Source organism: Carcharodon carcharias, chromosome 2 (genome assembly GCF_017639515.1).
Source record: "Carcharodon carcharias isolate sCarCar2 chromosome 2, sCarCar2.pri, whole genome shotgun sequence".
NCBI lineage: Eukaryota > Metazoa > Chordata > Chondrichthyes > Lamniformes > Lamnidae > Carcharodon > Carcharodon carcharias.
In genome coordinates this window covers 167,017,708-167,034,022 of record NC_054468.1, presented here as the reverse complement: position 1 = coordinate 167,034,022, position 16,315 = coordinate 167,017,708, and positions in this window count along the sequence as shown.

The following is a 16,315-nucleotide window of genomic DNA, read 5'->3' as shown; positions in this document are numbered from 1 at the left end:
ACACACACAAACACTCTCTAACTCCCAGACACACACACAAACACTCTCTAACTCCCAGACATACACACAGACGCTCTCTAACTCCCACACACACACACACACGCTCTCTAACTACTTGAGACAGACACAAACACTCTCTAACTCGCAGACACACACACAAACACACTCTAACTCCCAGACACACACACACACACTCTCTAACTGCCAGACACACACACACACACCCACACACAATCTCTAAATCCCACACACACACACACACAAACACTCTCTAACTCGCAGACACACACACAAACACTCTCTAACACCCACACACACACACACACTCTCTAAATCCCACACACACACACAAACACTCGCTAACTCCCAGACACACACACAGACACTCACTAAATCCCTGACACACACACACACACACACATACACACACACACTCTCTCTAAATCGCAGACAGACACACATCACACACACAAACACTGTCTAACTCCCAGACACACACACAAACACTCTCTAACACCCAGACACACACACACACTCTCTCTCTAACTCCCAGTCTCACACACACACACACACACACACTCTCTAAATCCCTGACACACACACACACACACACACACACACTCTCTCTAACTCCCAGACACAAAAATACACACACTCTCTAACTCCCACACACACACACACACACACACTCTCTAATACGCACACACACACACACACTCTCTAACTCACACCACACACACACAAACACTCTCTAACTCCCAGACACACACACAAACACTCTCTAACTCCCAGACATACACACAGATGCTCTCTAACTCCCACACACACACACACACGCTCTCTAACTACTTGAGACAGACACAAACACTCTCTAACTCGCAGACACACACACAAACACACTCTAACTCCCAGACACACACACACACACTCTCTAACTCCCAGACACACACACATACACTAACCCCCACACAGACACTCTCTAACTGCCTGACACACACATACACACACACATCCTAACTCCCAGACACACACTCTCTAACACCCATACACACATACACACACACACACACACAAAAACTCTCTAACTCCCAGACACACACACACATGCTCTCTGACTCCCAGACACACACTCACACTCTCTAACTCCCAGACACACACATAAACACTCTCTAACTCCCAGACATACACCCACGCTCTAACTCTCACACGCACACACACACACTCTCTAAATCACACATACACACACACACACTCTAACTCCCAGACAAACACACAAACACTCTCTAAATCCCAGACACACACATTCTCTCTAAATCCCAGACACACACACTCTCTCTAAATCCCAGACACACACACACACACAAACAGTCTTTAACTCCCAGACCCACACTCTCTTATGCCCAGACACACACAAACAAACACACACAAACACTCTCTAACGCGCAGACACATACACAAACACTCTGTAACTTCCAGACACACACACACACACAAACACTCTCTAACTCGCAGACACATACACAAACACTCTCTAACTCCCAGACACACACACACACACAACCTCTCTCTAACTCCCAGACACACACAAACACACACTGTAACTCCCAGACACACACTCACACACACAAACACTCTCTAACTCCCACACACACACACTCTAACTGCCAGACACACACATACACTCTCTAACTCCCACCACACACTCTCTAACTCCCAGACACACACACACACACACACACACACACAAACACTCTCTAACTCCCAGACACACACACAAACACTCTCTAAATCTCTAACTCCCAGACACACACACAAACACACTCTAACTCCCAGACACACACACAAACACACTCTAACTCCCAGACACACACACACACACTCTCTAACTGCCAGACACACACACACACACCCACACACACTCTCTAACTCCCACACACACACACACACAAACACTCTCTAACTCGCAGACACACACACAAACACTCTCTAACTCCTAGACACACACACACACTCTCTAACTCCCAAACACACACACACACACGGTCTCTAACTCCCAGACACACACACAAACACTCTCTAACTCCCAGACACACACACATACACTAACCCCCACACAGACACTCTCTAACTGCGTGACACACACATACACACACACATCCTAACTCCCAGACACACACTCTCTAACACCCATACACACATACACACACACACACACACACACAAAAACTCTCTAACTCCCAGACACACACACACACATGCTCTCTGACTCCCAGACACACACACACACTCTCTAACTCCCAGACACACACATAAACACTCTCTAACTCCCAGACATACACCCACTCTCTAACTCTCACACACACACACACACACACACTCTCTAAATCACACACACAAACACACACACACACTCTAACTCCCAGACAAACACACAAACACTCTTTAAATCCCAGACACACACGCTCTCTCTAAATCCCAGACACACATACACACACAAACACTCTTTAACTCCCAGACCCACACTCTCTTATGCCCAGACACACACAAACACACACACACAAACACTCCCTAACGCGCAGACACATACACAAACACTTTGTAACTTCCAGACACACATACACACACAAACACTCTCTAACTCGCAGACACATACACAAACACACACTCTAACTCCCAGACACACACTCACACACACAAACACGCTCTAACTCCCACACACACACTCTCTAACTGCCAGACACACACATACACACTCTAACTCCCACCACACACTCTCTAACTCCCAGACACACACACACACACACACACACAAACACTCTCTAACTCACAGACACACACACAAACACTCTCTAACTCCCAGACACACACACACACTCTAACTCCCACACACACACACACTCACACTTTCTAACACCCACACACACATACACAAACACTCTCTTACTCCCAGACACACACACAAACACTCTCTAACTCCCAGAAACACATACACACTCATACACACTCTCTAACTCCCAGACACACACACACACACACACACACATTCCCTCTAAATCGCAGACAGACACACATCACACACACAAACACTCTCTAACTCCCAGACACACACACAAACACTCTCTAACTCCCAGTCACACAAACACACACTCTCTCTAACTCCCAGACACACACACACACACACTCTCTAAATCCCTGACACACACACACACACACACACTCTCTCTAACACCCAGACACAAAAATACACACACTCTCTAGATCCCAGACACACACACACAGACACAAACACTCTCTAACTCCCACACACACACTCTCTAACTCCCAGACACACACATACACACTCTAACTCCACCACACACTCTATAACTCCCAGACACACACACACACACACACACAAACACTCTCTAACTCACAGACACACACACAAACACTCTCTAACTCCCAGACACACACACAAACACACACACACTCTCTCTAACTCCCAGACACACACACACACTCTAACTCCCACACACACACACACACTCACACTTTCTAACACCCACACACACATACACAAACACTCTCTTACTCCCAGACACACACACAAACGCTCTCTAACTACCAGAAACACATACACACTCATAAACACTCTCTAACTCCCAGACACACACACACACACACTCCCTCTAAATCGCAGACAGACACACATCACACACACAAACACTCTCTAACTCCCAGACACACACACAAACACTCTCTAACTCCCAGACACACAAACACACACTCTCTCTAACTCCCAGACACACACACACACACTCTCTAAATCCCTGACACACACACACACACACACACACTCTCTCTCTAACTCCCAGACACAAAAATACACACACTCTCTAGCTCCCAGACACACACACACACAAACACTCTCTAACTCCCAGACACACAACACACTCTCTAACTCCCAGACACACACACAGACACACTGTCTAACTCCTAGACACACACACACACACACTCACTAACTCTCAGACACACACTCTCCAACTCCAAGACACACACAAAGACACTCTCTAACTCCCAGACACACACACAGACACTCTCTTACTCCCAGACACACACACACACTCTCTAACTCCCACGCACACACACACACACACTCTCTAAATCCCACACACACACACAAACACTCGCTAACTCCCAGACACACACCCAAACACTCTCCAACTCCCAGACACACACACACTCTCTCTATAACTCTCAGATACACACACAAACACTCTCTAACTCCCAGACACAAACACAGACACTCTCTTACTCCCAGACACACACACACACTTTCTAACACCCACACACACACACACACTCTCTAAATCCCACACACACACACAAACACTCGCTAACTCCCAGACACACACACAGACATTCACTAAATCCCTGACACACACACACACACATACACACACACACTCTCTCTAATTCCCAAACACACACACACACACACCCACACACTCCCTCTAAATCGCAGACAGACACACATCACACACACAAACACTCTCTTACTCCCAGACACACACACAAACACTCTCTAACTCCCAGACACACACACACACACTCTCTCTAACTCCCAGTCTCACACACACACACACACACTCGCTAAATCCCTGACACACACACACACACACACACACACTCTCTCTAACTCCCAGACACAAAAATACACACACTCTCTAACTCCCACACACACACACACACACACTCTCTAATACGCACACACACACACACTCTCTAACTCACACCACACACACACAAACACTCTCTAACTCCCAGACACACACACAAACACTCTCTAACTCCCAGACATACACACAGACGCTCTCTAACTCCCACACACACACACACACGCTCTCTAACTACTTGAGACAGACACAAACACTCTCTAACTCGCAGACACACACACAAACACACTCTAACTCCCAGACACACACACACACACTCTCTAACTGCCAGACACACACACACACACCCACACACACTCTCTAAATCCCACACACACACACACACAAACACTCTCTAACTCGCAGACACACACACAAACACTCTCTAACACCCACACACACACACACACTCTCTAAATCCCACACACACACACAAACACTCGCTAACTCCCAGACACACACACAGACACACCCACACACTCCCTCTAAATCGCAGACAGACACACATCACACACACAAACACTCTCTAACTCCCAGACACACACACAAACACTCTCTAACTCCCAGACACACACACACACACTCTCTCTAACTCCCAGTCTCACACACACACACACACACTCTCTAACTCCCACACACACACACACACACACACTCTCTAATACGCACACACACACACACACTCTCTAACTCACACCACACACACACAAACACTCTCTAACTCCCAGACACACACACAAACACTCTCTAACTCCCAGACATACACACAGACGCTCTCTAACTCCCACACACACACACACATGCTCTCTAACTACTTGAGACAGACACAAACACTCTCTAACTCGCAGACACACACACAAACACACTCTAACTCCCAGACACACACACACACACTCTCTAACTCCCAAACACACACACACACACGGTCTCTAACTCCCAGACACACACACAAACACTCTCTAACTCCCAGACACACACACATACACTAACCCCCACACAGACACTCTCTAACTGCCTGACACACACATACACACACACATCCTAACTCCCAGACACACACTCTCTAACACCCATACACACATACACACACACACACACACACACAAAAACTCTCTAACTCCCAGACACACACACACATGCTCTCTGACTCCCAGACACACACACACACTCTCTAACTCCCAGACACACACATAAACACTCTCTAACTCCCAGACATACACCCACGCTCTAACTCTCACACGCACACACACACACTCTCTAAATCACACATACACACACACACACTCTAACTCCCAGACAAACACACAAACACTCTCTAAATCCCAGGCACACACATTCTCTCTAAATCCCAGACACACACACTCTCTCTAAATCCCAGACACACACACACACACAAACAGTCTTTAACTCCCAGACCCACACTCTCTTATGCCCAGACACACACAAACAAACACACACAAACACTCTCTAACGCGCAGACACATACACAAACACTCTGTAACTTCCAGACACACACACACACACAAACACTCTCTAACTCGCAGACACATACACAAACACTCTCTAACTCCCAGACACACACACACACACAACCTCTCTCTAACTCCCAGACACACACAAACACACACTGTAACTCCCAGACACACACTCACACACACAAACACTCTCTAACTCCCACACACACACACTCTAACTGCCAGACACACACATACACTCTCTAACTCCCACCACACACTCTCTAACTCCCAGACACACACACACACACACACACACACACACAAACACTCTCTAACTCCCAGACACACACACAAACACTCTCTAAATCTCTAACTCCCAGACACACACACAAACACACTCTAACTCCCAGACACACACACAAACACACTCTAACTCCCAGACACACACACACACACTCTCTAACTGCCAGACACACACACACACACCCACACACACTCTCTAAATCCCACACACACACACACACAAACACTCTCTAACTCGCAGACACACACACAAACACTCTCTAACTCCTAGACACACACACACACTCTCTAACTCCCAAACACACACACACACACGGTCTCTAACTCCCAGACACACACACAAACACTCTCTAACTCCCAGACACACACACATACACTAACCCCCACACAGACACTCTCTAACTGCGTGACACACACATACACACACACATCCTAACTCCCAGACACACACTCTCTAACACCCATACACACATACACACACACACACACACACACACAAAAACTCTCTAACTCCCAGACACACACACACACATGCTCTCTGACTCCCAGACACACACACACACTCTCTAACTCCCAGACACACACATAAACACTCTCTAACTCCCAGACATACACCCACTCTCTAACTCTCACACGCACACACACACACACTCTCTAAATCACACATACACACACACACACTCTAACTCCCAGACAAACACACAAACACTCTCTAAATCCCAGACACACACATTCTCTCTAAATCCCAGGCACACACACTCTCTCTAAATCCCAGACACACACACACACACACACAAACAGTCTTTAACTCCCAGACCCACACTCTCTTATGCCCAGACACACACAAACACACACACACAAACACTCTCTAACGCGCAGACACATACACAAACACTCTGTAACTTCCAGACACACACACACACACACAAACACTCTCTAACTCGCAGACACATACACAAACACTCTCTAACTCCCAGACACACACACACACACAACCTCTCTCTAACTCCCAGACACACACAAACACACACTCTAACTCCAAGACACACACTCACACACACAAACACTCTCGAACTCCCACACACACACACTCTAACTGCCAGACACACACATACACTCTCTAACTCCCACCACACTCTCTCTAACTCCCACACTTACACACACTCTCTCTAACTACCACACACACACACACACGCTCTCTAACTCCCAGACACACACACCCACGCTCTCTAACTCCCAGACACACACACACACGCTCTCTAACTCCCAGACACACACACAAACACTCTCTAACTCCCAGACACACACACACACACTCTCTAACTACCAGACACAAACACACACAAAACACTCTCCAACTGGCACACACACACTCTCTAACTGCCAGGCACACACACACACACACACTCTAACTCCCAGACACACACTCTCTAACTCCCAGACGCGCACACACACACACACAAACACTCTCTAACTCCCAGACACACACACAAACACTCTCTAACTCCCAGACACACACACACACACACTCTCTAACTCCCAGACACAAACACACACAAAACACTCTCCAACTGGCACACACACACTCTCTAACTGCCAGACACACACACACACACACACTCTAACTCCCAGACACACACTCTCTAACTCCCAGACGCGCGCACAGACACACACACACACACACAAACACTCTCTAACTCCCAGACACACACACACACTCTAACTCCCACACACACACACTCACACTTTCTAACACCCACACACACATACACAAACAATCTCTTACTCTCAGACACACACACAAACACTCTCTAACTCCCAGAACCACATACACACTCATACGCACTCTCTAACTCCCAGACACACACACACACACACACACACACACAGTCCCTCTAAATCCCTGACACACACACACACACATACACACACACACTCTCTCTAATTCCCAAACACACACACACACACCCACACACTCCCTCTAAATCGCAGACAGACACACATCACACACACAAACACTCTCTTACTCCCAGACACACACACAAACACTCTCTAACTCCCAGACACACACACACACACTCTCTCTAACTCCCAGTCTCACACACACACACACACACTCTATAAATCCCTCACACACACACACACACACACACACTCTCTCTAACTCCCAGACACAAAAATACACACACTCTCTAACTCCCACACACACACACACACACTCTCTAATACGCACACACACACACACTCTCTAACTCACACCACACACACACAAACACTCTCTAACTCCCAGACACACACACAAACACTCTCTAACTCCCAGACATACACACAGACGCTCTCTAACTCCCACACACACACACACACGCTCTCTAACTACTTGAGACAGACACAAACACTCTCTAACTCGCAGACACACACACAAACACACTCTAACTCCCAGACACACACACACACACTCTCTAACTGCCAGACACACACACACACACCCACACACACTCTCTAAATCCCACACACACACACACACAAACACTCTCTAACTCGCAGACAAACACACAAACACTCTCTAACACCCACACACACACACACACTCTCTAAATCCCACACACACACACAAACACTCGCTAACTCCCAGACACACACACAGACACTCACTAAATCCCTGACACACACACATACACACACACACTCTCTCTAACTCCCAAACACACACACACACACACCCACACACTCCCTCTAAATCGCAGACAGACACACATCACACACACAAACACTCTCTAACTCCCAGACACACACACAAACACTCTCTAACTCCCAGACACACACACACACACTCTCTCTAACTCCCAGTCTCACACACACACACACACACTCTCTAAATCCCTGACACACACACACACACACACACACACTCTCTCTAACTCCCAGACACAAAAATACACACACTCTCTAACTCCCACACACACACACACACACACACACTCTCTAATACGCACACACACACACACACTCTCTAACTCACACCACACACACACAAACACTCTCTAACTCCCAGACACACACACAAACACTCTCTAACTCCCAGACATACACACAGATGCTCTCTAACTCCCACACACACACACACACGCTCTCTAACTACTTGAGACAGACACAAACACTCTCTAACTCGCAGACACACACACAAACACACTCTAACTCCCAGACACACACACACACACTCTCTAACTCCCAAACACACACACACACACGGTCTCTAACTCCCAGACACACACACAAACACTCTCTAACTCCCAGACACACACACATACACTAACCCCCACACAGACACTCTCTAACTGCCTGACACACACATACACACACACATCCTAACTCCCAGACACACACTCTCTAACACCCATACACACATACACACACACACACACACACAAAAACTCTCTAACTCCCAGACACACACACACATGCTCTCTGACTCCCAGACACACACACACACTCTCTAACTCCCAGACACACACATAAACACTCTCTAAATCCCAGACATACACCCACGCTCTAACTCTCACACGCACACACACACACTCTCTAAATCACACATACACACACACACACTCTAACTCCCAGACAAACACACAAACACTCTCTAAATCCCAGACACACACATTCTCTCTAAATCCCAGACACACACACTCTCTCTAAATCCCAGACACACACACACACACAAACAGTCTTTAACTCCCAGACCCACACTCTCTTATGCCCAGACACACACAAACAAACACACACAAACACTCTCTAACGCGCAGACACATACACAAACACTCTGTAACTTCCAGACACACACACACACACAAACACTCTCTAACTCGCAGACACATACACAAACACTCTCTAACTCCCAGACACACACACACACACAACCTCTCTCTAACTCCCAGACACACACAAACACACACTGTAACTCCCAGACACACACTCACACACACAAACACTCTCTAACTCCCACACACACACACTCTAACTGCCAGACACACACATACACTCTCTAACTCCCACCACACACTCTCTAACTCCCAGACACACACACACACACACACACACACAAACACTCTCTAACTCCCAGACACACACACACTCTCTAAATCTCTAACTCCCAGACACACACACAAACACACTCTAACTCCCAGACACACACACAAACACACTCTAACTCCCAGACACACACACACACACTCTCTAACTGCCAGACACACACACACACACCCACAAACACTCTCTAAATCCCACACACACACACACACAAACACTCTCTAACTCGCAGACACACACACAAACACTCTCTAACTCCTAGACACACACACACACTCTCTAACTCCCAAACACACACACACACACACGGTCTCTAACTCCCAGACACACACACAAACACTCTCTAACTCCCAGACACACACACATACACTAACCCCCACACAGACACTCTCTAACTGCGTGACACACACATACACACACACATCCTAACTCCCAGACACACACTCTCTAACACCCATACACACATACACACACACACACACACACACACAAAAACTCTCTAACTCCCAGACACACACACACACATGCTCTCTGACTCCCAGACACACACACACACTCTCTAACTCCCAGACACACACATAAACACTCTCTAACTCCCAGACATACACCCACTCTCTAACTCTCACACGCACACACACACACACTCTCTAAATCACACATACACACACACACACTCTAACTCCCAGACAAACACACAAACACTCTCTAAATCCCAGACACACACATTCTCTCTAAATCCCAGGCACACACACTCTCTCTAAATCCCAGACACACACACACACACACACAAACAGTCTTTAACTCCCAGACCCACACTCTCTTATGCCCAGACACACACAAACACACACACACAAACACTCTCTAACGCGCAGACACATACACAAACACTCTGTAACTTCCAGACACACACACACACACACAAACACTCTCTAACTGGCAGACACATACACAAACACTCTCTAACTCCCAGACACACACACACACACAACCTCTCTCTAACTCCCAGACACACACAAACACACACTCTAACTCCCAGACACACACTCACACACACAAACACTCTCGAACTCCCACACACACACACTCTAACTGCCAGACACACACATACACTCTCTAACTCCCACCACACTCTCTCTAACTCCCACACACACACACACTCTCTCTAACTACCACACACACACACACACGCTCTCTAACTCCCAGACACACACACCCACGCTCTCTAACTCCCAGACACACACACACACGCTCTCTAACTCCCAGACACACACACAAACACTCTCTAACTCCCAGACACACACACACACACTCTCTAACTACCAGACACAAACACACACAAAACACTCTCCAACTGGCACACACACACTCTCTAACTGCCAGACACACACACACACACACACTCTAACTCCCAGACACACACTCTCTAACTCCCAGACGCGCACACACACACACACAAACACTCTCTAACTCCCAGACACACACACAAACACTCTCTAACTCCCAGACACACACACACACACACTCTCTAACTCCCAGACACAAACACACACAAAACACTCTCCAACTGGCACACACACACTCTCTAACTGCCAGACACACACACACACACACACTCTAACTCCCAGACACACACTCTCTAACTCCCAGACGTGCGCACAGACACACACACACACACACACAAACACTCTCTAACTCCCAGACACACACACACACTCTAACTCCCACACACACACACTCACACTTTCTAACACCCACACACACATACACAAACAATCTCTTACTCTCAGACACACACACAAACACTCTCTAACTCCCAGAACCACATACACACTCATACGCACTCTCTAACTCCCAGACACACACACACACACACACACACAGTCCCTCTAAATCGCTGACAGACACACATCACACACACAAACACACTCTAACTCCCAGACACACACACAAACACTCTCTAACTCACAGACACACAAACACACACTCTCTCTAACTCCCAGACACACACACACACTCTCTAAATCCCTGACACACACACACACACACTCTCTCTAACTCCCAGACACAAAAATACACACACTCTCTAGCTCCCAGACACACACACACATAAACACTCTCTTACTCCCAGACACACACACACACTTTCTAACTCCCACGCACACACACACACACACACTCTCTAAATCCCACACACACACACAAACACTCGCTAACTCCCAGACACACACACAAACACTCGCTAACTCCCAGACACACACACGAACACTCTTTTTAATCCCAGACACACACACACTCTCTCTATAACTCTCAGATACACACACAAACACTCTCTAACTCCCAGACACAAACACAGACACTCTCTTACTCCCAGACACACACACACACTCTCTAACTCTCACACACACACACACACACACACTCTCTAATTCCCACACACACACACACAAACACTCGCTAACTCCCAGACACACACACAGACACTCACTAAATCCCTGACACACACACACACACATACACACACACACTCTCTCTAACTCCCAGACACACACACACACACACACACACACCCTCTAAATCGCAGACAGACACACATCACACACACAAACACTCTTATACTCCCAGACACACACACAAACACACTCTAACTCCCAGACACACACACACACACTCTCTCTAACTCCCAGACACACATACACACACACTCTCAAAATCCCTGACACACACACACACACTCTCTCTCTAACTCCCAGACACAAAAATACACACACTCTCTAGCTCCCAGACTCACACACACACAAACACTCTCTAACTCCCAGACACACAACACACACTCTCTAACTCCCAGACACACACACAGACACACTGTCTAACTCCTAGACACACACACACTCTCTAACTCCCAGACACACACTCTCCAACTTCCTGACACACACACAGACACTCTCTAACTCCCACGCGCACACACACACACACACACACACACACACACTCTCTCCAAATCCCACACACACACACAAACACTCGCTAACTCCCAGACCCACACACAAACACTCTCTAACTCCCAGACACACACACACTCTCTCTATAACTCTCAGGTACACACACAAACACTCTCTAACTCCCAGACACAAACACAGGCACTCTCTTACTCCCAGACACACACACACACTCTCTAACTCCCACACACACACACACACTCTCTAAATCCCACACACACACACAAACACTCGCTAACTCCCAGACACACACACAGACACTCACTAAATCCCTGACACACACACACACACACATACACACAGACACTCTCTCTAACTCCCAGACACACAAATACACAAACTCTCTAACTCCCACACACACACAAATAATCTCTGACTCCCAGACACACACACAAAAACTCCGTGACTTCCACACACACACACACACTCTAACTCCCACACACACACACACACACACACACACTTTCTAACACCCACACACACATGCACAAACACTCTCTTACTCCCAGACACACACACAAACACTCTCTAACTCCCAGACACACACACGCACGCTCTCTAATTCCCAGACACACACACACACACTCTCTAACTCCCAGACACACATACACACTCTGTAACTCCCAGACACACACACACACACACACACACACACACACTTTCTCTAAATCACAGACAGACACACATCACACAAACAAACACTCTCTAATTCCCAGACACACACACAGACACTCTCTAACTCCCAGACACAAACACACACACACACACACACACTCTCTAACTCTCAGACACACACACAGACACTCTCAAACTCCCAGACACACAGATTCACACACACACTCTCTAACTGCCAGACACACACACACACACACTCTAACTCCCAGACACACACACACACACACACTCTAACTCCCACACACACACACACACACACTCTCTAACTCCCACACAGACATACACACTCTCTAACTACCACACAAACACAAAAACACTCTCTAACTCCCAGACACACACACAAACACTCTCTAACTCCCAGACACACACAATTACACTCTCTAAATCCCAGACACACAAACAAACACTCTCTAACTACCAGTCACACACACACACACTCACTAACTCCCAGACACACACACACGCAAAACTCTCCAACTCCCAGACACACACTCTCTAACTCCCAGACATACACACACACACACACACACAAATAATCTGTCCCTCCCAGACACACACACACACACTCTCTCTAACTCCAGACACACACAAACACTCTCTCTAACACCCAGACAAACACACACACATTCTAACTCCCAGACACACACACACACACACATACTCTCTCTTACTCCCACACACACACACTCTCTAATACCCAGGCACACACACACACACTCTCTAACTCCAACACACACACACACAAACACTCTCTAACTCCCAGACACACACACAAACACTCTCAAACTCCCAGACATACACACAGACGCTCTCTAACTCCCAGACACACACACACACGCTCTCTAACTCCTAGACACGCACACAAACACTCTCTAACTCGCAGACACACACACGAACACTCTCCATCTCCAAGACAAACACACACACACTCTCTAACTCCCAGACAGACACACACACACACTCACACACACTCTCTAAATTCCACACACACACACACACACAAACACTCTCTCACTCCAGACACACACACACACACACTCTAACTCACAAACACACACACACACAGTCTCTAACTCCCAGACACACACACAAGCACTCTCTAACTCCCAGACACACACACATACACTAACTCCCACACAGACACTATCTAACTGCCTGACACACACACACACACACACACACACTCTAACTCCCAGACACACACTCTCTAACTCCCAGACACACAAACACACACACACACACACACACTAAAAACTCTCTAACTCCCAGACACACACACACACACTCTCTAACTCCCAGACACACACACACACACTCTCTAACTCCCAGACACACACACAAACACACTCTAACTCCCAGACACACACACACAAACACTCTCTAACTCCCAGACACACACACACACACACTCTCTCTAACTCCCAGACAAACAAACAAACACTCTCTAAATCCCAGACACACACACTCTCTCTAAATCCCAGACACACACACACACACAAACACTCTTTAACTCCCAGACCCACACTCTCTTATGCCCAGACAGACAAAAACACACACACACAAACACTCTCTAACTCGCAGACACATACACAAACACTCTGTAACCTCCAGACACACACACACACACAAACACTCTCTAACTCCCAGACACACACTCTCGAACTGCCAGACACACACATACACTCTCTAACTCCCACCACACACTATCTAACTCCCAGACACACACACACACACTCTCTAACTCCCAGACACACACACAAACACTCTGTAACACCCAGACACACACACACACACTCTCTCTAACTCCCAGACACACACACACACACTCTAACACCCAGACACACACACACACACACTCTCTCTCTAACTCCCAGACACACACACACTCTAACTCCCACACACACACACACTCACACTTTCTAATACCCACACACACATACACAAACACTCTTTTACTCCCAGACACACACACAAGCACTCTCTAACTCCCAGACACACACACGCATGCTCTCTAATTCCCAGACACACACACACACACACACTCTCTAACTTCCAGAAACAAATACACACTCATACACACTCTGTAACTCCCAGACACACACAC